Source organism: Panthera leo, chromosome F2 (genome assembly GCF_018350215.1).
Source record: "Panthera leo isolate Ple1 chromosome F2, P.leo_Ple1_pat1.1, whole genome shotgun sequence".
In the NCBI taxonomy this organism is placed as follows: Eukaryota; Metazoa; Chordata; class Mammalia; order Carnivora; family Felidae; genus Panthera; species Panthera leo.
This window is the reverse complement of record NC_056695.1, coordinates 65,826,005-65,851,797: the sequence shown is the minus strand read 5'-3', so window position 1 is coordinate 65,851,797 and position 25,793 is coordinate 65,826,005. Positions and strand designations below refer to the sequence as shown.

The following is a 25,793-nucleotide window of genomic DNA, read 5'->3' as shown; positions in this document are numbered from 1 at the left end:
GCCCACCGTGGTAACTTGCTGGAAAGTACTTTGTGCCCCCCCCCCCCCCCACTTCTCTTCCTAGGCTCCCTTCCTGGCTCCCTGCCAGAGCTTCCTATACTTCTCAAATAAACCACCTTCACTTAAATCTTTGTCTTGGGGTCTCCTTCTGAGGAGTCAAACGAAGACCATCTGATTCTTGGTTTCATAGACTGAAAGGGCTTCGGGGGTAAAACTCTTCGGGGGCAGGAGATGGATGGTCCACAGCAGGTTAGTGGTGGGAGCGGCAGGCATCCTACGCGCTGGTTGAGGGCACCGAGTGGCTGCTGTGCACCCAGAACCAACCCAGGGTCCTGTGTTCCAGTCTCAGCTCTGGACACAGTAGCATCTCCTGGAAGGAACACGGGCCTTCGAGGAAGGCAGATCTGGGTCTGAATCCAGACGGGGCCACGTTAGGCAGGTGGCTCCTATTGGAAGTTAGGTGGCCTCCCAGGACCTCAGCTGGCTCAGCTGCTGTGATGTCACCCAAGTGTCAAAACTAAGGAAAACACCTCGCTAAGAGAAACGAGGCTCCTTTTCGTGTCTTTTTAGGAACTCCGTGTTCTCTGTTCTAGCTGCCTTCTGCACGCCGCCAGTCTAGCAACGATCGCATCCTATGGGCAACCTCGCGTTTTACATATTTGCCTCCTAGGAGCCTGGAGGCACCTAGAAGACGGGGGGTTCAGTTTTGCTCAGCTTGGCATCCCCAGCATGTAGCACCCCCACAGCTGGCACACAGCAAGCATTCGATGAATGTTTGTTGAGCGGACGAATGGTAATAGCGAAAGAACAAAGAACACCTACTAGTGACGATGGGTTGTCTGGAGTGTTTGCACGTTCGTGGGATCTCAGTGCCGAGTCCTACTGTGCGCCGGGCATCCTTCTCTGGACTCCCAGGTGTGGTCAAGGCCGCCGTGCTCCTCCCTCACGTGGTGGCTTACCCGCCAGAGGGACAGAGCAAAACGTTTCTCGACCCAGGCTGCCCAGCAGACCAAGCCAGGAAGCTTTTAAGGAGTCTCTCCCAAGATTCTGGTGGAATCACCTGGGGTGGGGCCTGGCGTCGGGATTTTTTTAAAGCTTCTCAGGTGAATATAACGGGCCGCCAGGGCTGCGCACCAGCAGGATCAAGAGAGAAAAATAAGATCATGTCAGGGAGGGAAGAGGGTTGTGAAGGAAACAGAACAGGGCATGTGATTTGGCCCCAAGGTTGGCAGTGGAGGGGGAGGGAGGGAAGAGGGGACAGTCTCCCCCCAGGAGACATTTGGCTGCATCTGGAGGCATTTTGGGGAAGGTGCTGCTGGCATCTGGAGGAGGAGGACCAGGGGTGCTCTCCACACCCCAAGGGGCACAGCCCCCACGACAGACAACTGCCTGACCCCAAATGTCAGCAGTGCTGACGCAGAGAAACCCTGGTCTGGAGGGGCAGGGGCAGAGACCACTTCAGGGAAGGCTTCCCCGTGGAGGCGACGGTCGAGCTGGAAAGTGAGTTCTAGCACAAGCCTCTGGAATGTGAGGTGGGCCCGGAGCCACCCTCACAGCCTCGAATAGAAAGACACCAGATGGCTAAACCACCAAGTCTGGCTCTGACCACCTACTAACCTAAGAGCCCTCGCACCTCTGCTCCTGGCATCATGTTGGGGTTGCTCGCTGGGGCGGGGGAAGGGAGAGGGAAATTCGGCTGCTTTTGCTTGGCTGCTTTCACGTTTAAGTCCCCACCCTCTTTCCAGGCTCCAAACCGAACCAGAAAGGGGGAAGGAGAGGGTGCTAATCCAGGCTGACCACTCAGAAGTCCCCAACACCACCTGCGGGCCTACCTCCTCCCGTTCTCCTGAGGCATCTCCCACCCCCAATCCCTGGTGTCCAAAAGCTCTAACTGCTGGGGGCGGGGGGAAGGAGCCTGCTTTGGAGACATCCTGCCAGCTTCCCCCAGCCCTGGGAGAAGTGATTTCCCAAGAGAAACAGGGATCCACAGAGCCATAAATAAACACGGCATTCCAGAGGAGGAGGGGTGGGAGGGCAGGTCTGGCCAGCTTTGTCCCCCTCGAGGAGATGGCCGGTTAACTTTTCCAGCCAGGCACTGGGACCTGAGAACCTGCCAGCCCTCTCTCCAGCCACCCCCACCCCCCACCAGCCGCCCCTTCTCGGTGCTTCCCTGTAAATCAGTTGCAGACCCACTGCCTTGGGAGTTTGGACTGTCAGCAGCTGCACGGAGCAGCCTGCTTGCTCAACACCACGTGGGTTTTCCAAGGAAACGTCACCATAGTTCCACGGGCAATTTCGGTGGAAAGTCGAGTTCTTTTGTACAAGGCTTCTAGAAAGGTCTGAGTCAACTGGCCGCTCGGAGGCAGCCAGGGTGGCAGCAGGCCTCTGACAGCCGGCCCTACCTGCAGAAGTCCTGCCAACCTGGAGTGGGCAGAGACAACCTGCCCTGCACACTTCAGGTTAGAGAAGTGGCTCAGAGGCTGTAAGGTCACCCCTACTTTACGAGCAGGGAAACTGAGGCTGGAGAGGGAAAGAACGACCCTCTCAATGTCAGCAGGCAGTGGGTGGCTGAGCTGGGTGTCTCCAGGCCTCCTGATTCCCATCTGTGCATGGAATTTCTTTCAGGCCACATACTTGTTCCAGAATCGTGGGGAAGTTCCACGAGGACTCATCTGAACAGAAAGACAGTGACTGTCCAGAACTGGCAGTCACCTTCCTCCAAACGTGATTTGGGGGGGGGGGGGGGATGGGAGGACACTGCCAAACATTTCTGCTTCCTAACTTTCTAGATTTCTCTTCTGAAATGAAAACATTCCCCTTGTGTTTCCAGAGCCCCTGAATAGAAGCTCCGTGTCAAAATCCTGTTCATGAGGAAAGATGTCAAGTCCCAACTTATGAAACTCATTTCACAAAAAGGGGCATTATGGGAAATTTGCAGGAACATGTTTACTTAAAAAATTATTTTATTAAAAACTACACTTTGCCCAATTTTGCCCAAGATAACCTGAGAATTTTATTATAGGCACCCACAATGAAGTAGGTAATTAGGGAATAAATAGTCCCCTTCTGCAAACCTAGGATTAAGAATTTTCTCATGGGTTGTTATTTTAACCAACCCTACACAAACAGTCTTTTCATTCATTAAAAGCCTTGATTCACAGAGTATCTACAGCTCAGAACTTACAAAACAATTAGTCTCAATGTGTAGTTTCTGCGACTAAGGTTGTACACAATACCTATGTCCTGTCAAAGACTCACAAATTAAACTTTTCAGCTGTACTATGTTTTAGCTGTATGTTGTGCGTGTGCACCTGTGTATGACCCGTGTATGTGTATGTGTGTGCATGTGCACCTGTCTACACAAGATATAACTTCCAGTTGCAGGTTTTTGTTATGTTTTTACAAGTCTTGCAGGCAAGCCTCTCACATGGTTTTTCACTGGGCGGGGGAAACCTGTGTTCTTTGTTCTTTTACTCCTGTGGTTTAATATGATTTCCATCCTCTCTCCCTCCCACCCTGCCTCCCCGCCCTCCACTGCTCTCTCCTCCCTTGGGAAAAGACTTGGCACGAAGTGACCACTAGCTATCCTCATGACTAATGCAAGCATTTGCTGTTAACCTGCATTTAGGGTTGCCGATAGCACATGGTGCAAAGATGTTTCATTAGTTGCCAGAACAAATGACCCATGTGCCAAATCTCCAACAGCTTGTGTCCCGGATAAGGGTCACTGTGGGTTCACTAGTGCTGCCTGCCTCAGAAATTCCACAAATATTTACTGAGCAACTACTCTGCGCAAGGGGTGGCCACTAGAGCTTGGGGCTCCACCGTACTGTCCAGGACACGGTTCCTGCCCCTCTCGGAAGGGGTTGCAGGCCTGGCACACAGCTACCATGTGAACCCAGGATGGGAGAGGAGGGCAGGATGTGATGGAGCCACGATGAAAGAGATGTAATAGTGGCTGGGGTCCTCTGTCATCAAGGGCATCTGAACTGCAAGACGGACGGACGCTTGCCCCACCAGGTGAGCTACAGGAGTCAAAAGCGTTTTGTTTTTCTCGTAAGTAAATTCAAATGCCTGTCATTTGTGCAAAGCAAAGGCGGAGGGTTAGTGGGCGGGCAGAAGGACAGGACTCCTCCAAAATCTCGGAATGAGGGAGGCTGCCCACAGCCCCGGATCCAGCCCTGTCACCTGGATGGAAAACTTCTCACGGTCAGGAAGAAGGAGCCCTGCAGGCCCCCTCCTCGGATTACCAGGATCACTAAAGCCAAGTTCTCCTCACCGCGGAGATAACCGAGTTATGCCATTACTTTCGGAGACCCAAACTCCACAATTTAAACCCTGAGTGAAAAAATGTGACGTTCACCAAAACCGAAACTATTTAATAGACATACTTCCCCAGACATATACCTCCCCCACCTCCACCCCCCCACCCTGAAAGTCTAAAATGATTAGTTTTTGTCAGAGAACTTGGCCATAAAATTCTAATACCGAAAAACAAGCAAGAAAACCACACACACACACACACACACACACACACACACACACACACGTGAAGCACAAGCAAAAAGCACAGGGTTGAAGCCCAGGTTCCACTGCTAATCATCTGACATTGTACGTGTCCTTTACCTTCTCCATGATGGAGGGACTGCTTCCTCAATCACCCCCTCAAATCGGGGGGCTAGGCGGGAGATGAGGCTGGTCAGCGCTCCTGCCCTGGGCACCCGGGGTAAATGGAAAGGCATACTGTCAAAGGTATAAAGTGCCTAAGAGGGGTAGAACCCTGTATCCTTAACATTCCTGAATGGAAGCGCAGTAGAGGCAGGAACACGTCCCTGGTTCCCTGAATCACTGGTAAAATCTGTTGCTCTGGAATGCGCTTTGAGACTGAAACATTTTAAAGAAGCAAAAGGGCCTAGAGTATTTCACAACCTAGAGAGAGCCTTGGTTTCCTCTACTATAAAACCTCAGAGGGGTGGACTAGGTGATCTCAAATGTTGGCTTTATCACTGGCTGGCTGACCGTCTGAGACAGGAACTAGTGCGAAGTTGGTAACCGACAAACGCTGGGCTGTTCAATCACAGGATCAATTGGCTGAAGGGGGTCCTTGCTTTCCAAGCAGAGCCCAGGTGCCACAGGCCATGTTCTTGAAGCCAAAACTCAAATACACGATCATTCCCAGGCAGGAATGATCGAGGTCCTGAAGTTATCTTTCAAGGACATTTTTGAAAATCTAGAAAGTCCCACGGAGAAATAAATCAGATTGAAAGCACCTCAGTATTTCTAGTATTTACCAGCGTGTCTGATGCATAGTAGGTTCCTGAATATTTCCTGTACGAATAAACCAAACGTCCAGCATCCGTAACGCTTCCGGCACACCTCGGAATAGACAGGCATGGCAGAATACCCCCAAAGCATTCGACTACTCACCTGAATAGCACCGCTACGCAATCCTTGGCCTTTCCTGCATCCCCCAACATACTCCCAAACCTCACGAATTGAGTGTTGGGTTGAGGATCAGCTAGATCTGCCTGTGAGGCTGGGCTCTGCCTCTTCCTAGCCATGTGACTTCTCTGAGCCTCAGTTTCCTCATCTGTTATATACAGATAATCAGGCCTCTCTCAGGAGGAAATTAACAGTAAAGGACCTCCTAGGGGAGCTGGGTGGAGTACATAAATTTGTCCACATAGAGCTGGGAATCCGCCTGGCACATCGCACTCTCGAGGCAAATGCTGGCCATCAGAGTTACTCACTAGTGCTTGGCAGCAGCTGTGGGCTCATTAACGTTCATTTTCTTTACCCCGCATTGGATGTTCAATGTAAATCCAAACCGCAATGGTATTCTACAAAATGTAAGAAAGGTAAAGATGTTGCAAACAATTATTTTTAGTGTTTGGTGGCCTTTCTGAGCATTAGGATGGCTCCTCCACATCCCAATTGACAGAGACAACTGAGCACTGTCCTTAGAGCCAAAGTGGCACCGGACTAAGCGTCTGGAAGCTGTGTTCAAGTCTGGGCTCTGCCGCTGATCCTCTTTACTCCCTGATCCCCAGCCAGGCTTAGAGGAACGATGACTTGCTGGAATAGCACGGCCAGTCCAGGGCTTCACAGGTCAGAAATATGTACTGCTCACCAAACACTCATATTCACATCCACTCTCCCCACCCCCTGGTTTCCCAGCATCCTAGAGTTAGGCAGGGTGAGGAGAGGTGATAGTTTTAGGGAGTGCGTACGTGACCATTTAATTTTCTTTTCCTCTGCTCCAGCAGCCTGAAAGCCACTTGTTTCAAATGATGTGCCCACCAAGTCAAGGCTGCCTGGATCCCTAAGTCCCAGCTTCGAAGAAAGCCACCTTGGTGACCGGCTGCCTTTCAGCACACTTCCAAAGACTAAGAGATAGACCTTGCTTTGTTAAGCCACTAGGATACTGGGGCTTCCTGGTCACTGCATCAGAACCGACGACTCATGTACATTTATTCAGCCCCTATTCCAGAAGGCTCATGCATGTCTGTCACAGGATGGCCAGTTATTTTCAACCACACACTCAGTACACTGAAATCTCAGTGAGACCATCTTCCCATCACATAAGATGGTCCAGCAAGATTATGAAGATTTAGTAAACCTGGCCATCTCTCTCGTGACAGGTATTTTTTTCTCGCCTCCCCAGAGCAGGGAAAAATTGTTGACGAAACTGTGAGAGGACAAATATCTTGAGAATGAGAAACTGGCCAAGAAGCACTTGGTAAGGGAAAGGAAAAAGACGCTCCTGTTGCTAATTCTACCTGTGCAGGCTTTCATAAGCAAAATCTTAAACTCTGGAAGGGAATACAGAACCAGTGTCCCTGGGATCCCATGTGCTAAGGCACTTAACACAGACTTTTTTTTTTTTTTTTAATAATCTCCACACCCAATGTGGAACTCAAAGACTCACGACCCTAAGATCAGAAGTCACATGCTCTTCGGACTGAGCCAGCCAGGTGCCCCAACACAGACTCTTAATACTCTTTACCTAACACTCCAACATGGTGATGTGGCCACAGATCCCCTGGGGTCTGATGTCACCCAGACCTGGCTTTAAATCCCAGCTCGGCCATTTCCCGTATAACTCAGGCAAGCTAATTTCTTAAAACTTCAATTTTCTCATACATAAAATAGGTATAAAAACGTCTACCAAGTGGGGTTATTGGGAAAATGAAACAATTTAAAACAAGATTCAATGGTTGGTACGTAGCATTCAATCGGTTTGGTTTCCTTCCTCTCTAACACCTTTACAGTAGAGTTTGGTCTCAAGTTCAGACTTTGTAAAAAACATAAAAATAAAAGAAAGTTTAATAGTGAAAGTAGTAGAAAGACCCTGCAACAACACCTGTGACAGTGCTGTAGGTGTCACGTGGGACAAGTTGGAGGGAGGCAGTGGATCCAGGCTGCACAGATAGGCCAGAGATCCAGAAGAGGCAGTAGGGCTGAGCCAGGGAGGCAGGGAGCTTGGCAGAGTTTGGCCAAAAGATCCTGGATCCGGGACAAAACCAGCCTGGGACGGAAGCTTCCTCCACTGCTTCCTGTTACAACATGGTCCAGTTGACTGTCCTTCCAGGCAGTGTCAAGGACCTGCCACCAGGGGCAGCAGCGAGCAGCAACGCATCTGGCTGCCAACTTGTGTTGACCGAGAGCACAGGCTCCCAAACAGTAAAGGGTCCTTTACTCATCCTCAGTAACAATCCAATCACATGAGAGATATTCATTTTGAACCTACTAAGTGGGCCAGGCTTGTGCTGGTGCTGGGAACGTGGAGACAAATAGGAAAGTCTCCCTTGCGGTGAGGGTTGGGGGGTGGGGGTGGCTCACAGTTTTCCAGGGAGACAGATGTGCAAACAGACAAAAATCCATTTTTTTTTTCTGTTTTATCTGCTAAGATTTATAAGGGGTTATTTCTATGGCACACTAGCCTCTCGGAGGAGGGAGCGAGTATCTCTATAGCAGGAATGAGTAGGTCTTGCTAAGTTTGGGGGATGCAGTCTCTCCAGGGAAAAGAATCTATGTGTGGAAAGGAATGACAAGGAAAGGATGACACACAAGGTTTAGGCATCAGTCTTGTCTGGCCGAAGGGTGGGGCATATGGCAGAGGGGGCGGGGGAATTAGTTACGGTAGAATAAGCCTGGTAGGCAGAGGTCAGCTCTCCAAGAGCCACCATGCTAGGGTCAGGAATTTGGACTTGATCCTACGGGTTAGAAGTTACTAAGTGGGAGTCCTCAGAATAGACAGGAAAGCACAATGGGAAAAAATTGATTTTGAATGCCTTTAGACTGGGCATATGCTTTCCACTTTGACCCATTCCCCACTGCTTTCTACTGCCCTATACTTCACCCCTTCACTCTTCTATACTACCTTCAAAGCCCCTGAAAGCATTTGGGTTTGTGACTCCTGGACAACCAGTGACATGGGGAGCTTTTTAGGAGGGTAAGGAAACACGATCAGATGTGGTATTTAAGGACTGCAAATTCCTATCATTTTTGTAACTGGCACATATCTTCTATATCCAGAAATCTTGAAGTTGATTCCACAAATCCCCTACCAGGATCAATCGGTGCACCCCTCCCAACCCTGAAAGACCCGCAGGCTGATCTGGTTATAAGTGGAGCCACACACAGGGCTCTTTCTCCCAGCTGGAGAAAACCAGGGGACTGTCAGCTCAGCAGAAAGGACCGGAAGCCACCCTTCCCTGCCCCACCTCGGCCCCAAGCACTACCCATCAGGTACTTTCTCACACCTGGGAGCACAGGAATCACACTATGGCTCTGGAGGTAACACAGCCAGACACAAGAGCGTCACTACAGCCCAGCCAGGAAATGCCAGAAGCTCGAGTGGAGCCACCGCTGGGCTCTGGGGACAGGACCCACCAGGGTCCGCCAGGACAGGCTCGGCAGGTCTGAAGAGCCTGGATGACCAGTTCCTGCTCTCGCTGGGTGATGGCCACTTCTGTGGGGTAGGGGTGTGGCCCCCAGTCATCAATTCATGGCACTGGGATATCCCTCAAACCACAGTGACTCAGAGGCAGCCTCATAGTACATGAGGTCAGAGATATGTCGGATAACAAAACAATATGAGCCAGCATTTCTAGGGCACTGCCTAGGTGCCGGGTGCTGTGCTAAGTACTTTACAGGTGTTACCCCCTATAATTCACACAGCGGCCTTAGCAGCAGGGGTTCCAGGCCTGCAAGTCCAGCTAGGCCCACTGTGTAGACCAGCAAATGCACACGTTCCCCAGCTAGACTGAGAACACCTCCAGGGAAGAGGCTGGGGCTTGGTCATCTGTGTCCCTTCCCCTGCTCCCAATACTGAGCACAGTACCCTACACACAGTGGCAAGGCCAGGACGAGGGTGAGGCAGTGGCAAACTAGGCACCCAGGACGCAGAACTGAAGGAGGCACTCCCTCTCAAGCGCTGACCCTGCATTTGCAGGAGCCCGGGAGCGAGCACCACCTTATATTTTGCACACTGGGTGCCTCGTTTGCCTCACCCAGTCCAGGCCCCGGGTAGTTCACTGGTCAGACCAGTGCGTGAATCCTGCCCGCTAGCCATGTGACTGACCTTCCCCACGCTGTGCTCAGTTTCCTCACCTGTAAAATGGGACCGACGACAATGCCAAGGACTGGCAAAGACCCGGCGAAATCAGAACCCTCATGCACTGCTGCTGGGAGTGTGCGAGGGTGCTGCCACTTTGGAGAAGAGCTTGGCGTTTTCTCAAAAAGGAAAGCATAGAGTGACCATCCAATCCAGCAGTTCCACTCCCACGTATCCTCCCGAGAGAAATGAAAACACACCTCCACACAAACATTGCACACAAGTGTTCACAGCAGCATTATTATAATGCCCCAAATGTAGAAATCCAATTGTTGACAGGTGAATGGATAAACAAAATATGGGCTGGATTGTGTGCTCCGCGCCCCCCCCCCCCAATTCATACATTGAAGCTCTATCCCCAGGACCCCAGAATGTGACTGTATTCAGAGACAGGGCCTTTTTTTTTTTAATGTTTATTTATTTAAGAGAGAGGGAGAGAGAAAGCAGGGGAGAGGCAGAGAGAGAGGGAGAGAGAGAGAATCCCAAGCAGGCTCTGTGCCAGCAGCTCAGAGCCTGACGCGGGGCTCGAACCCACGAACTGTGAGATCATGACCTGAGCTGAAGTCGGACCCTTAACCGACTGAGCCACCCAAATGACCCTGGAGATAGGGCCTTTAACGAAGTGACTAAGTTAAAACAAGTCATTAGTGTGGGCCCTAGAGCAATGTGCCTGGTGTCCTTTAAGAGGAAATCTGGACATACAGAGGGACACCAGGGATGTGTGTGCACAGAGAAAAGGCCGTGTGAGGACAGAGTGAGAAGGAAACCATCTGCGAGCCAAGGAGAGAGGCCTCAGAAGAAATCCAATGTGCTGACACCTTGATCTTGAACGTCCAGCCTCCAGAACTGTAGGAAAATAAATGCCTGTTGTTTAAGCCACCCAGTCTGTGGCATTTTGTGATGGCAGCCCTCGCAGGCATAGCCACACAATGGAATACTATTTAGCCATAAAAACAATGAAGTACAGATGCATACTATAATACGGATGAGCCTCAAAAACATTATGTGAAGCGAAAGAAATTAAATAGGGAAGACCACAGATTACACGGTTTCTCCCATGTGGAATGTCCAACAAGGGCAGGTCTATAGGACAGAAGGTAGCTCAGGTTGCTAAGGCTTGGGGAAGGGGGCTGGGAGGGGGCTGGGAAGTGACTGCTAATGGACACAGGATCTGTCTTTGAGATGACAGAAATGTTCTAAAACTACATTGTTGTGATGGTTACACAACTGTAAATACACTAGATATCAGTTAATTGTACATTTTATACCTGGGTGAATTCTAAGGTATCTACACTACACCGTAAGCTATTTTAAAATAGGGGCTAACTCTAGGACCCACGTACAGAGCTGCACAGGGCTTGGCACATACTGCCCCATATATTATAATTGGTACTTCTTAACATGCTCAAAGAAGTATCTGCTGCTCAGCTGAAAGTTGCCTGAAGTGCCTCAGATTCCTTTACTTTTAGGGGGACATCAGGGAAACTAACCTGGGCAGTCAACTGGTGATTCTGTATCCCTAAGTGACCTGTCCCTGCCCACAGAGTTCTCCCAATCAGTGGGTTATGGCTGCAGCATGCCTGATGTGGCTAGAACTGCTCCAGTCTTGGATTCCACAGACCTGTGCTGGAATCCTGGCCCTGACCTTCACACTATCTGCTCAGCAGGGCTGCTGTGCAAATGACCTGGACGATGGTGTGAGGGTGTGAGGAACCTACATACAGTTGGCATTCGACACACTGGGGGGAAGAAACCAACTATGCACAAGAAAGCCCTTTGTCTGCCCGGGTGGCTCAGTTAAGCGTCTGACTCCTGATTTCAGCTCAGGTCATGATCTCGCGGTTTGTGAGATGGAGCCTCGTGTCGGGCTCTGTGTTGACATTGCAGAGCCTGCTTGGGATTCTCTCTCTCTGCTCTCTCTGCCCCTCCCCCACTCCCACGCATACACACTCTCTCAAAATAAATAAAAACCATTTTTAAAAAAGCTCTTTGTCAAGCCCTAACTGCACGTGCACCCTTGTGTTACCCTCGGCGCTGGCTGGTGGCTTGGCCGCTGGTTCTAATCAGATATGGAGGAGCCACAGGTGCACAGAGGGCAGGACAGGTGGCATGGGCCCATGCCTGGGGAGCACCAGTACGGAAGAAGACTGCCTGGCTCCCAGAAACCTCGGACAGAGGGCTTCCCACTCTGCTGTTCCTCGCCTGTTAAGTGGAAATAAAAGGGTTCTTGTATCTCTTGGGATTCTCACGAGCTAATCCACAAAAAGGGCTCAGCATTGCTCCTATAATGTCAGTGCGACGATCACTGCAGTTGCTAAGGGCCAAATGACTGAGGACTTCCTGAGGGATGTCGTTTTCATCCTCTGGCAGGTGTTCGTTGACTGGACAGAGGAAAAGAGGCTAGGTTAGGGAAGGCTCGAGGAAACCGAAGAGCCTCAAGCTATAGAAGAGGAAAGTAATACTCTGCCATATAATCGTGTGATCCCTTACCTCTTTGGGCCTCAGTTTCCCTAAGATGGACTAAGTGCTCCCTGAAGTTTCTTCCAGCCGGAACATTCCTTGATCCCACTAATGCACCATGTTGCTATTAGACTCATCCCCCGGTCCCCACGATCGTCCTCCAGGGACCCCAGAGGACATTAGAGTTTGTACCAGAAGACCCATAAATCCCATTTCTGAAAGTGCTGACGTCAGGCCGTGTTCAATTTCACGCTGCTGAATACAGCCCTCCATCTTTGGAATGTCTACCATTAACCCATGGAGTGACCCAAACCGTGTCCACTCTGTGGCTCTGTGCGCCCAAAAGCCCCTGCTCCTGGGAACGCTGTGAAATCTTCCACTCTCCTGAACTGCGCGGCTCTGGCAGAAGTTCACCGCATTCTCCTAATTAATTCTGTAACACAAAGTTCCCGGGAAGAAAGTACAGGGTAATGAGCCCTCGGCGCTCTGTTAGGGGAGGTTAGGTGAGGGTCTGTGCTTCTTCTCTGCTCCTGCCTGGAGCCACTGCCATCCCTTCCTCTAAATTTCTTGACCTGGGGGCAGTCTTCCCAGCTTCTAGTTGTCGGTCCGTATCTCTCCATTTCCCACCGCCCTCCTCCAAAAGCAAGGACACACCCCATCTCTACCCGCACTGGCATTCTGGCCTCTCTCTGCCCCTTCTGGGTCACTACCCCCCATAAACAACTTGACTATGACATCCAACTCTGACCAGACTGTGTGCAAATATCTTAAAGGAGCTGCTTCCAAAAAGGCAAGGGTGCAGTGCAAAGGAAAATAATTTCTAAATGTCCTCCTCCACAGGCCAGGGAAATTCCGCGAGGGCTCTGGGTATACCCGGGGCGGGAGGCGGGGGCGGGGGGGGGGGGGCGCTGAGATGGCTTTGTCCTTACAGCAATTCAGCTCAGTCTTGTATTTAAGAACAGCGGGAAAGTAATATCTGCTGAAAGGAGTTTTCTGTGCGCTATTTAACTAAATGGCTCTGCAGCTGGAGAGAGCCATAGGCAGACGTGTTATGATTCAAGGGCTCCCAATTACAATGATCCTCTTTTATTGTATAAAAACAGCAACACAGCCATCTCCTCTCCCAACGCCTGCTCCCTCCATCTCCTTCCCCTATTGGCTGGCAAGGCTGTTCAGCATCCTGAAAGTAGCACCCGGATTCTCATCAGTCCCGGGAGCGCAGCCTGTAGCCCGCTGGGATTCCTCCTCCCTACAGCCAAGGAGAGGGTGGAAAGGGGGCAGTGCCCCCTGGGGAATGTTCTGTCATAGACACTGCTGGAGGCTTTAGAGTTGTCTTTTTGGGGTGGGGCAGTTGGATCACAAGCATGGATTTGGAATTCTCTTGTTTTGACTAAACTTACACACACGCATCCTCACGCATGCATGAACGCCCACACCCCTACACCCCTTTAGCAGAAAAGCAATCAGACCGTCTAGAAGCACATTCTAAAACTGTCCCTTCTCCCCATACTTCCTCCTAGGCTGGGGTGGGGCACCTCCACAAGATTTCAGAAAGACCTGGTGATGACTAACAGCATCAGCCTTGCGGGGCACGTGGGTGGCTCAGTCGGTTAGGCGTCCTGCTCTTGACTTCGGCTCGGGTCATGATCTCACGGTTCGTGGGTTCAAGCCCCACATCCAGCTTGGTACTGTGGCAGTGCCTGTAAGCAGGCAGTGTGGAGCCTGCTTGGGATTCTCTCTCTCTCTCTCTCTCTCTCTCTCTGTCTCTCTCTGCCCCTCCTCGGCTTGTGTGCTCAGTCTCTCTCTTTCTCAAAATAATTTAAAAAAAAAAAAAAACTACTTAAAAAAAAAAGGACATCAGCTTTGGGATCAGACTGATCTGAATTTGAATCCTGACTTGGCTACTTTCTCTCTGTGACCTTCGGCAAGTACCTAACCTTTCTGAGCTTTGGTTTCCTGTCTTTAAAACTGGGCTACGACCCTGCTCTCAAAGTACTACTCATGGTCAGACTGAATGACATAGTGAGAGTATTTAGCAGAGGGCCGGGTACACAGCAGGTGCTCAATCTGGGCGACGCATCGCTGTGATTAAGGCAGCAACACTGTGTGTCTGTGGTGTTCTGGGGGTATAGGGAACTTTGTATTCGTTCAGCCTCACCAGTCAGAGGGGACAAAGCGGGAGGGGGAGCAAGACAGCTGGGGGTGGGGCATGGACGTCAGCCCCACCGAGGAGTGTTTTCCTGGAGTCTTTCTGCAACACTGACTTAAACCATAATGTTTGCACAGCCAGGGCATGCACGCATGCTGCCTCAATTTAGACTTCTGGTCCTTCCTTGGTTTTCTGCAGATGTTTCGGAGTCTAGAAGCTGCAGCTGCAGGCATCCAACCGGGCCAAGGAGAACCCGGAGCCCAGAAACTCTTGCTCACGTCTTCCCTCTTCCTTTCTCAACAGCAGACTCCTCTCTCCCACAGTCTGTCCAGGGCCCCCAACAGGGAGGATTCCCTCCCAAAGAAGGAGCTAACTCAATCTGGACACTCTCTGAGGCCCCAGGGATCCATGAGTCCACTGCCCACACTGAATTGGACAGCAAATGGTTCCCAAGATTTTGCTGGTTTCCCCCTGCGGGGTAAACCAAGCATGGCTTGAAACCCAAAAGGAAACCCATCATACGCTTTTCACTTTTCTATCCCAAACCAAGCCTGTGCACCCCCAAAACATACCACAAATCTCTTACACCAAAGTGAACGCCGGGGGCACGCTCCTTACAAATACTGATTCCCCATGGATCAACAGTACAAGTATTTCATTCACTGCAGATTCTATGTGGCAACTCTATCGCAGCAAAACACCCTGTAATAAGATTTAATGTCCACTAAGTGTTTCTAGTACTAGAGGTGTGGAGGCAGGCAGAGGGGAGGAAGAAAGTGTGTGTGCACTGTGGCTTTTTACTGAAAATTGTTCACCAGGGTGGTAAACAAGAGGGGTAAGCAAGAAAATCAGGTCTGGCTCTGGCCTCTTTTATTCCATTTTAAAGTTTGGGTGGAAACTGATACACTGTTGTCACGACTGTTTTTCTCCGTGGGGGTCTGTTATACACCCACACCCACACACACACTCACACCACCCCCAATCGGCCCCTCTTAAAAGTAAGACTATAAGCATAGGAACAGGAAACACATTGTGGGTGATTCTTAAAATCACAACCTGTTGGATGCCGGGAGGGGGCTTTAGAGAAGGGTGGGGGAGGGGAACCAGGAGGGACTCCCCCCCCACCTCCCCCAAGTTAAAAACGAAACTACCTTGTCACTACTAAAAACAATGTCTACTTTATCGTCTACCACGGGGCCATGTGAGTAGTCAGGCATCCTTTCAGAACCGCGCTGTCTGGATTTGACTATGACACAGCACATTATCCTACCTGAACACTGCACCGGGGTCTCACGGCGATTTTCTGGGAAGGCTTTCCATTTCAGTGGTTACTCGGACCTGCCACTAACCAGTGCGTATGCGTGAGGGGGAGGGGGGGGAATGCAATAAGACGGGGGCAGTCTGGGTCTTGGAATCAATGATAAAATCCATGTATGTTAATCACTTGGCATCTCAAGGATACAATAAAGTCACATGCCAGAGGTTGTGGCAGTGACAGTGATGATGCTGGTGGTGATGATGGTGACAGCAGGTGATATTTGCTGAACACAGTGTTAGGCGCTGTGCTCAGCTCTTTTACAAATTTCTTCCAAAGCTTCACAACAACTCATCGGGCAGCTATTAGAACGATCCCTATTTTCGAGATGAGGAAATTGAGGTTTAGAGAGTAGCTAATAAATTGAGCAGAGAATCAGTCCTTGCTGGAGGAATCCAGAGCGGGGAACCTAACAGAAGGGCCTCTGAGGCCTCCTGATATCATCCTGCCCATTTAAAGCAAAGGTGAACGGTCATGACCAAAGTTATTCTGATGCAGGTAATACCTAGCAGTCTGAGGATCAGGACAAAGGCCAACTGTAGTGTCTGGGGACTAATGGTACCTACCTCCACAGCTTTCAGTAACTGAGCTATGAAAAGGGAGAGCTACTTACGTCCTCGTAACAGCTGACTAGCATTGGGTTAATTTGGGATTCCTATTGGCAGGACCTAAAAGAAAAGCTCCCCATCATCCCTCACTTTCTTACTGCACTCTGTCTTCTTTTTGCCCTAAGGCAAAACTGGTCCCCTGGTCTGAAACTTTTTATTTCAAACCAGAACCGAGCCGATTTGTCTGCACAAGGCACACTGCTGTCAGTCTTACCTTCCTAAATGCTTGACACGCGTCCTCGGAAACCTGCCATAGCTCCCCAGTACCTATGGATTACCAGCCACCCTCCTCCACGTCCACCCTCAAGTCTGCAATCATCTCTTTGCACAACTGTCCCTCCATCCCCCTCTCCACCTCCTCAGAATATGCTCGGCTTCCAGGACACAGCTTTACCTTCACCAGAAATACCTTTCTTCCTCTTCTCCTCTTAGGCCACACACACTTTATCTGCCAACTCAACAACCATCCCACCATTCACCCCAGTTTGTTCACGGAAGCAATGTGCCTACCTTAAAAATGCAGGGCTGCCCTCCCTGGTACGTGTGGGTGGCCGGGCAGTGCAGTTCTGGTTGATGAACCAAGGACAGAAGTCCCTGAGAGGGGCATCTCTTCCCAATGTAACAGTAAAGCCCTAGTAGCCACACGTTCAATGCCTCGTTCATCCTGCTTTCTCTTTCCTGGGATGGAGATGTGAAGCCCGGACACGTGGCAGCCACCTTTCCACCTCAAGAACACACACCTGGGATTGGAGGCCTACAGCTAAGGATGGTGTAGTGGAAAGACAGAGCCTGGGTCCCCAGTGGTACAGCCCAGGCATCGTCCCACTCCCCCCTCTTGTCTGACACGAGTAAGCCCCCATCTGGCTACGTCACCAGTGGTCAGGATCACTGCTGCTAACAGCTGAATACAATCATATCTGACACACCTCCAGACATTGTTCCTTCTCATTCCATGGGTCAGTTCAGATGCCACCCCCTTTAGGAAAACCTCCACGATTCCCTCAGAGCACAATAATTACACCCTTCGTTGTGCTTCCGCAGTACTTTTCTCAATTACAGCACTTAGTTAATCCTGCTTGATTGGGCCTGCCGGTCTGCTCAGATTCCTCGGGGGTAGGGGGTCTGGACCCCGCCAGCACCTCCACAGTGCCTGGAGCAGGGTTTTGCATTGAGGTTAGGGGGCTTTCTGTCGCCAGTCTCTCCATAATGTCTAGCGCAGCGCACTGGAGTGAGCTGGTTCTGGGGTCAAAGTGTGCGTGTTCTGGGGTCTGGTGCTCTTACTGTTTGGTCTTGGGCAACCTCTGTGCTCTCTGTGCCTCTGCTTCCTCATCCATAAAAAGGAGAAACTGACAGTACTTACCCCCCAGGGATGTCACGAAGACAAAATAATCACGAGCACTTATAAGGGTTCTTGGCATATAAAAGTGTTTAATGACTGCACTCTTATTAGGATGATGACTATCACAGCTGCTGAATGAACAAATAAATCAACACGTAGCTGCTAAATAAGTGAATGAAGGAATAAAACCCAGGAAAATTCTGGAGTTCAGACCCCAGGGCAGTGTCACTGTTCCTTCTTTTTCATAACTACACCTGTCCCTTTACTTTTCCCTTCTAATGAGGACTCGTTCCAATGAGAACTGCTGTAACAGGAGTGTTTAAGGCTAAGAAATAGGGCCCGGCTCAGAACACTGACTTCACTTTCTGCTCTGCAGCTCTGGGCAAATTCCTTCACCTCTTTGAGCCTCAGTTTCCTCAACTGTAACCTGAGGATAATAATTGCACTTATCTCACAGGGTTATGCTAAGAACTAAATGATAAAGCACACAAAAAACTAACCATTGTGCCTGGCATATGAAAACAGTAAACATTAGCAGTCGTTATCAAATATCGTCACTATTCTTTTTGCCAAACACCAGGCATCCCACTCAATCCCACAGCCCTGATGGAGGTGAGACCCTTGGTATGGGGATCACCTTTCCGCACGTCAAGATACGCTGCATTTACATCGGGAGAATACCCTTCTGGAGTGCCCACAAACACTGTCATTTTGATCTTTTCCTTTAAATGGGGATTGGTTAATACATCTGATGTTCCCTAAATCACTGACCTCTGAATTGCCCCTTAAGAGCTGTTAACTTCAGCTGGATCCTAGTTGACATCAAACCTGGCCAGAAGGTACATGCACACAAGAACGATCAAAGAGCACAGCGTTTCCACACCAACGAGATTCCCACGGATCACAGGTCCCTGTTCCTGTCGGTGACACATTTCAGTCTTACTTGTAGATTCCCCACCCCCCGGGGCAGTGAAAGAAGATGTGTATATGGCTTAATATAATTTTCCCTTTAAACTTGAATCAACCCTTTATGTTAGTTCCATTGAAGCACTTGAGGGTTCCATTAATCTATTTTTACTTTTAAACACGCCATTTTACAAGATATTTATTCCACTTGGTTGTCATCCAAATGCTTTTTGACATTACTGCCCTGGGACTGAACTGCTTAAACTCAGGGCCCTCATAAATAGAAAATCACCTTTTGACTGAAATCTTGAAGAGCCCTCAGAACCTCACCCCCTTCACTTCAACAGGCATTAATTTCTGCTCTACATAAAGGAGTGTGAGTGTATTGCAAGTCTGAGAGTGTGTGCCTGTGTGTGTGTGATGTTTTAAGAGGGTAAGTGTAGGTCTGAACTACCCAGGGGATGAAGAGGGGGACTTCCTGCCCCTCCAAAACCTGCCCATCGGGGCCTGCCTCAGACCTGGTGAGCTGCTAACTTGGGAGATAAGGAGATCATCAGAGATCAGGTGGGGGAAGAATTCTAGGGCCTGACAAGACTCAGGGGACCCCGGGGCCCGCCGGGCAATACCTCTTCCAAAGGGGACGGGTCCAGGGAAAGTCACCATTCCCCCACCTTCCCCCTCCCCACCTCCGGACAAACAAAAGGCCATCCCCAAACAGCTGAAGGCAGGCAGAGACCCCACTGGCTTTGAAGCCGATCAATCAGGTGGAAGCCCGAGCAAATCACAACTTGGCTTCCCCAAGTTTTCTCCCCAGCCTAACGAGCCACCCTCCTCCTCCTCCGCCTCCGAGCTCTCCGCACAGCTACGGGGCCAAGGGGACCGTCCTGTGATGCTCACTGGTTTCCAACTTTCCGCTGCTCTCCGTCTCCGCAGCCTCCTGCAGAGCGGCCGGGGAAAGGGCAAGTTTGCAAAGGCGAGGATACCAAGTCCCGGGGAAGCCACAAAGACGCCGCAACACCAACAAAGATGAACCTCTCGTGGGGCGGACGCCACAGCGCCAGCTGCCGCTCCGGGGGCGAGCGTGGGCTCGGCTGGCAGAGGCGGACGCGGGCGTGGGCCGGCCGGCGGCGGACAGCGAGGGGGGGGATCCACCCCCGGACCCCCCCCCACACACGCGGGCGCCCCGCCACCTGAGCCGGGCGTGGGGCCCGCGCCGCGCTCCGGCCCTGCCCCCCGGCAGGTAGCTCGGGCGGCCGCCCGCAGCCACCGGCGGCGACGAGAGCAGAGGCAGCCTCAGCCCACGGCGTCATGCTTCCTGCCACCACAGTACGGCGAATCGTCACCGGGAGAGGGGAGAAGAGGGGAGCGCGGGGGAGGGAGGGCAGCTCGCACACGCAGACCCCCTCCCCGCCCCCCCCCCCCCCCCCCCCCCCCGCCAAACCCGCCGGGCCGGGGCCACGTCCCGCCGGAGTCCCCGCGGGACCTGCCCCGTTTGCACAAAGCGCCGCAGCTGGGCCACGGAGGGGAGGGCGCCGGCCACGAAATAAATAAATAAAAACAGAGTCGGGTCTACGTAACGCCCTGTCGAAAGCGGACGCCATATTTTTTTGTGGCTTATGTCGACATAGGGAAACGTAGACATGTTTTTCCTCCTCCTCCTCCTCCTCGGTCTGGCTCCCATTTATCCAAACTTGTAATCAAAACTCTTAAAAAAAAATCTCCCCCCACCTCCGGATGCTCTTCTTTCCTCCCACCCGCCGAAAGGGCCCGCACCCCCCCCCCCTCCGCACCCCCTCTTCCAATCACAAACCCGGCCAAGTCCCATTAACAACACATTTTCGGGAGCCGCGGCAGCGGCGGCGGCGGTGGGAAAGTTGGGCTGGAGTGGCCGGCGCCCGGCGTGCGGGGCTCGGGGCTGGCGGCGCCGGGCGGGGGGTGCCGGGCGCCGAGGCGAAGTTTCTTACCTGCGCCGGGGCTGGGGACGCGGGGACCCGGGCTGGGAGCGCGGAGACGCGGCACGGGCGTTCCAAAATGGAACTCTGCTGGCTCCCCCCACCCACTCCCCACTCCCCACCGGGCGCCGGGCTCGGGCTCCGTGGGAAAGAGGGGCACGGCCAGCCTGCCAGACAGACGGACAGGAAAAGCCCCCGTACGGGGAACAGTGGCCAAAATTTTAAAAAGAAAAAAAAAAAAAAAAAAAAAGAAGGAAAAAAAAGGGGAAAAAAAAATGTCTCGATCAGTGGGGAATCTACGCCAAAACCCACATGATCTGTAACGTCAGCATGCGTATTTGCATACGATACCACCACCCGAGCTGCCACCCGGGCTCGGGTTCCGCAGAAAGTTACAAAGTGAAATTCAGCCCCCTCCGGAGACGCCGGCGAAATGTCATTTTCAGGCGGGAGCTGGGGGGGAGGTTAGCCCTAAAGGCGCTGGTTACTAGCCGAGGTTGGGGTGGGGGGGTGGGCAGTAAATTAACTTAAAAGTCTGAGCCCAGTAACGGACTCGGTGGAATTTCTGCGAGGGGAGGAGGGGGAGGCGCGAGCGAGATCATTGAATATTAAGCACGACCCGGCCCGGCGGCCGTGGCCAAACCCTCCTGGTGCAATACCCATTTTCTTTATGAAAAGTTCAAGGTGTCACTGATGAGCTCAACAAACTGTTGATCCTGACCACGTGGAGTGGCAGACGGAGGGACCGCGGGGCGCGGCTGCTGGCCCTGAGCGGGTGGCACCCCAGATCCCCGCGTCCCTCTCGCAGCACGAGGGGTCGTGCTCGGGTGGGGCCGCCACGCGCCCAGGCCGCTGCCTGCGCTTTCTCCCTTCTCCCGACTCAGGGAAATAATAACTAAAAAAAAAAAAAAAAATTTTTTTTTTTTTTTTTTTTTTTTTAAAGCGAGACACGTTTTTGCTCCTGGAATAGTAATAAGAGGGCTTGGGGTAGGGAGGGTGAGAAAGAGCCCCCACTTATATAACGACTTGAAATTAGATGACTTTTGCTGGGGAGATTCGGTGATTTGCGCTTGCGCCAGGTCTGAGGTTAGTTAAAGATCCTCAAACTTTTTCCCTTAAGAGCCAATAAACAAACAGACGCCCCGGGAGCTGACTTAAACTCTTGTCGGGCCGCCGTTCGCTGGGATTCTCAGACTCGGAGAAATGCACACCCCTGCGGCGCTCGCAGGGAAGTCCCTCGGAAGCTGGGCGGGTCGCTTTCGGAACTGGGACTCTGGCGTTCCCGGAGGGAAGAGATCCCTAACTGCCGCCCCCTGGCTCCCCTCGGGCGTTTTAGAGTACGGGCGGGCCAAGATCTCGCTGCCCTTCGCTTGCGGCGCGGTACCCGTGAACTTGCGTTCTGGGCGCGGCGTTCCTGCAGCAGTGCTACGCTGAGGAGCCCTAAGGAATTCGGATCCCGGGGACGCTTCGGAATCTCAGCGGGCAACCTGTCTGCGCCGCACATTCCTGCCCGGACGGACCCGGTTTCCCTCCAAGGGCATGTGGACGCGTCAGCCTTTCCCCGCTTGAGCTGGGCGCAGGCGTGCACTAGCAGAACCGGGCCGAGGGATGTTGTCTGGGGTCTACTTCTGACAGTCTGAGCGCAGCGAGAAAACAAAGGGAGCCTGGGGCTGGGAGGCTCTGCGGAGTCCCCGCCCGCCCTGAGGATTAGCAGGCGCGGAGCGTCGGGGCTTCCCGGCCAGCCTCTGCTCCGGGGAATTAGAACGAACTCTAGCGGCGGTTTGCGACGCAGCTCTGGGCGCCAGGACCGCAACAGGTGGCCGTGCGCGGCGGAGTGGCCAGAGGCGAGGACGGGGACTGGAGTGGGGACGGCTGGCCTAGGGGGCTGACTGCGTGGCCAAGGCACTGGGTGACCTTTTGACATTTTCGTTTTCTAGACTGGGGACAAGAAACTGGCTGAACAACGTTTTTCTACGGTCTCCCTTGGGGCTCCAATTTCTCTAACAGAGCTCTTTGGGTCTCCAGAAGTTTTGACAATAAAAATAGCTCATATGCAAAATTTTCTTACTGGTCTGCACCTGTTTGTTCGGTTATTGCTCATGTAGGGTCTGTCTGTTGGTTTTGGTTTTTTGTTGGTGGCGTTTTTTGTTTTTTGTTTTTTTGGTTTTTTTGGTTTTTTTGTTTTGTTTTTTAATGACGCAGACAACAAGGCCCTGGCCTGGGAGGGGTCTCTTGTGTGACGCTCACAGACCCAAGAAGCGATGCATCGTATCGCTGATGCAGCTCTTAACGTATTCATTAAGAACTTCATCGCAGACCATGACCCAGATCGTGTTGCATCTTTCTCAGACTCATTTGATAACTTCTAAGATCCTAATGTATTTGCCATAAACACGAGAGTCTAAGAACACTGTTTTATATTTCTTCCCCCAAGGGTGTGCCAGAAGAATACAGGGGGGAAAAAAGGACCCCCCTGCCAAATTTAATAATTTTATATTGCTTACCCTTGACTCTTCCAGGTCATTTCGCTCCCCGTGCCCCAAAGTAAGCGCAGCTCTCAGTTTGTTTCCACGGAAATTATGGAAGCCTTAAGGAAACTGTTCCCATTTTGAGACTGCATCTCCTCTTGATGGTCCATCACTTAGGAGCATTTTCTAGAAGTCAAGTTTCCTGTGCCCCTACCTTGTTACCATCTGCTTCTGGCTGGTGAGAGATTAACAGGGTGGGAAGGGGCAGGGTTGAGCCAAGCAGGGTAGTCCTCTGGACTGTCCACCAAGTCCCCCTGTCTACAGGTCACTTATATGTCATGGACACTGTGGAGGTTTCTGATGTGCTGTTGTCTGCAAATTGTTCAAAGTTTAACATGGACTGAACTTTCACTACCTAAACAAACAGCAGGGAATAAACCAAGGGTGACTTTGCATTAAGTGCTATGATTTCAATTTGCTCTACGCGTAGGTGGAGTGGATGGACCCTTATCTGATATGATTCAGGAGCTTTGGAATCCATGATGATAAAGGTAATGTTTATGCAGTGCTTTGTCCGCCATATGCCCGTTGCTACTTAATCTTTCCAACAACTCTATCGGGCAGCAATTCTTACAATGTTTTGTTTCAGTTCTCTTTAAACTCTTACAATTATTGAGGACCCCAAATAGCTTTTGCCCATGTGAGCTGTATACCTATTGATGTTTACCGTATTAGAAATTCAATTGAAAAAAACAAAAACAGGGATTTACAGACACACTTTCCGTTAGCCGTCAGAGCAATGACAACCATGACAGGTCACAGAGCCTCGGGAAAACTGTATATGTGTGAGAGGATGAGAGTGAAAAGGGAAAGTAATATTTTTGCCCTATTATGAAAATGATTTTTGACTTCAGGGACCCCTGAAAGAGCCTTGGGGGCCTCCAGGGTCCTCGGATCACCTTTTGAGAACCACTGTTAAGGTAAGTTACATTATCATGCCCATTTTACAGAGGAGGAAGTCGAGGCTCAGAACTGAGTTCATTAGAGGCCTGAGCCAGAGTTCTTGATTGCATGATTCTACCTTTTGGTAACAATCTGAATTCCTCTCCCCTATCCCCCAGCCTAGAACGGCATCTAGTGTTTCCCAAGACTACTTTCATTAACAGCAATCACATATTGAGGCTCTACTAGGGGCCAGCCCTTCCTGTATGCATTATCTTGTCAAATCCTTAGAACCACCTACCCTGCGTGTATTGTCTCCCTCATCTTACAAATGGCGAAACTGCTGTTCAGAGAGGTTAAGACGCTTCTCCGAAGTCACCCAGCCAATTTGAATTTGGATTCAAATCTTCGTCTAGTGGCTTCAAAACCAAGGAAGGACAAGAGTCCATCCTGGTGTTTTATAGATGCCCAGTGGGGAGAAAACAGCTTCTGTTCTTAATTGGGTGAGAACCAGGCCCGGCTGAGAAGTCTTGCAAATTTAGAAATTGCAGGAGGAGAAGAAACCAAAAACATAGCATTATCCCTGAGAAGCCCCTAATCAAATGACAACAAATCCACACTGGTTTATAAACACAAAGGAAAGGTGGCAGAGCAGAAAGATTTGGAATTAAGATGTGAATTGCAGGATCGCCCCTTCCAGCTGTCTGATCCCTAGGTAAATATGTTTTAAATGAATGAAAAAAGAAAGCACAAAATACAGAGAAGTCAGCAAGAAGAAGAAAGTAATTGTCAGCAGTCCAAACAGGTACTGGTTATAATTTTGGTATATATCCTTGGACATGTTACATTTATTTAATTTTTCCATTATAAGATTCAGAAGTGAAAAGTATTAAATATCAATTTACCAACTGTAGCACAGAACAGCCACTACGGACACAACTTATAAAGAAGCGAGATAGAGGGTGACCTTTTGGAATATTCAGATTGCTTTGCCAAATACCTGCAAGTGGAGGAAAAAAGGAAGCAAGCTAGACAGATGCTGTTTCCTCACATGTCTGCAACCCCTCACTCCGTGGTTTGATACAAAATGTCTTGTGCTGTGAGATGGAATCCCATATCCTTGGTAGGATCAAAGCTGGGACTTGACAGTTTTCAAGTTTATAGCAGGAGCTTGACTTAGCAGAAATCTGAACCTGCAAGGAGTGTAGAACAGAGAGTTTACAAAGTCGGGAAAACTCAGAGCTTGCTAGTTCTCGGACTTCACAGTCTGGCTTGATCCTTGCAGCATTCCTGTAAGGTAAGCACGGTGGATACTACCATCTACGTCTTACAGAGAAGGTCGCTGAAGCTAATAAGGTTGCAATGATGGTATACAGTGTGTAGTAGTTTTCAAGTTCTCAGACTAAATGCAGAACCACGATTTGACAGCAGGTCTTCTAACTGCAAGGCTAATGTTATTTCTGTGCCCTTTTTCATCATTTGCTATTGTATCAAAAGGGGACCAAAGTATGGCCCTATCAGACTCTCTTTTGCAATATCCTGGAAGAGAATTATCACCTGGCAAGGTCTTTGTTATCATATGGTATTTTATATGTGCGTATTCATTTGTTTGTTGTCTCTCCACTATAACGTAAGGTTTCTGTAAGCAGGTACTTTGTTTCATTCACTATCATATTCCCGTGCTTAAAAGCCTGCCTGGGGCATTGTACATAGGTGCACAATAAGTGATTGTGAAATAAATGAATGAATGAAGTGTGCTCTTGTCAGGGCTCATCCAGTAATAGGGAGTCAATTCTGTTCAAGACTGTACACATTTTCTGGGGCACTTGGGTGGCTCAGTCAGTTAAGCGTCTGACTCTTGATCTCAGCCAGGGTCATGATCTCACCGCTCGTGAGTTTGAGCCCTGCATCGGGCTCTGCACTGACTGTGCTGAACCTTCTTGGGATTTTCTCTCTCCCTGTCTCTCTGCTCCTCCCTTGCTCTCTCTCTCTCTCGCAAAATAAATAAATAAACTTTAAAAAAGAGAGAGACTAT

General features: G+C 50.6%; 1 protein-coding gene across 5 annotated transcripts in view; it reads right to left on the bottom strand.

Annotated features, from left to right (window-relative positions):
- The window catches only part of ZHX2 (zinc fingers and homeoboxes 2), a 161,942-nt gene extending 141,260 nt beyond the window's left edge, over positions 1–20,682 (bottom strand). For 2 of the 5 annotated variants that reach the window (XM_042924129.1, XM_042924127.1), the window contains exon 1: positions 20,361–20,682. The gene's annotated coding sequence lies outside the window, so the exon portion shown is untranslated. Of the gene's footprint in view, positions 1–822; positions 2,719–8,895; positions 9,956–20,360 lie in introns of those variants that run through there. The other 3 variants (XM_042924130.1, XM_042924131.1, XM_042924128.1) reach the window with 3 other exon arrangements.
- Between the last annotated feature and the right edge of the window lie 5,111 nt (positions 20,683–25,793).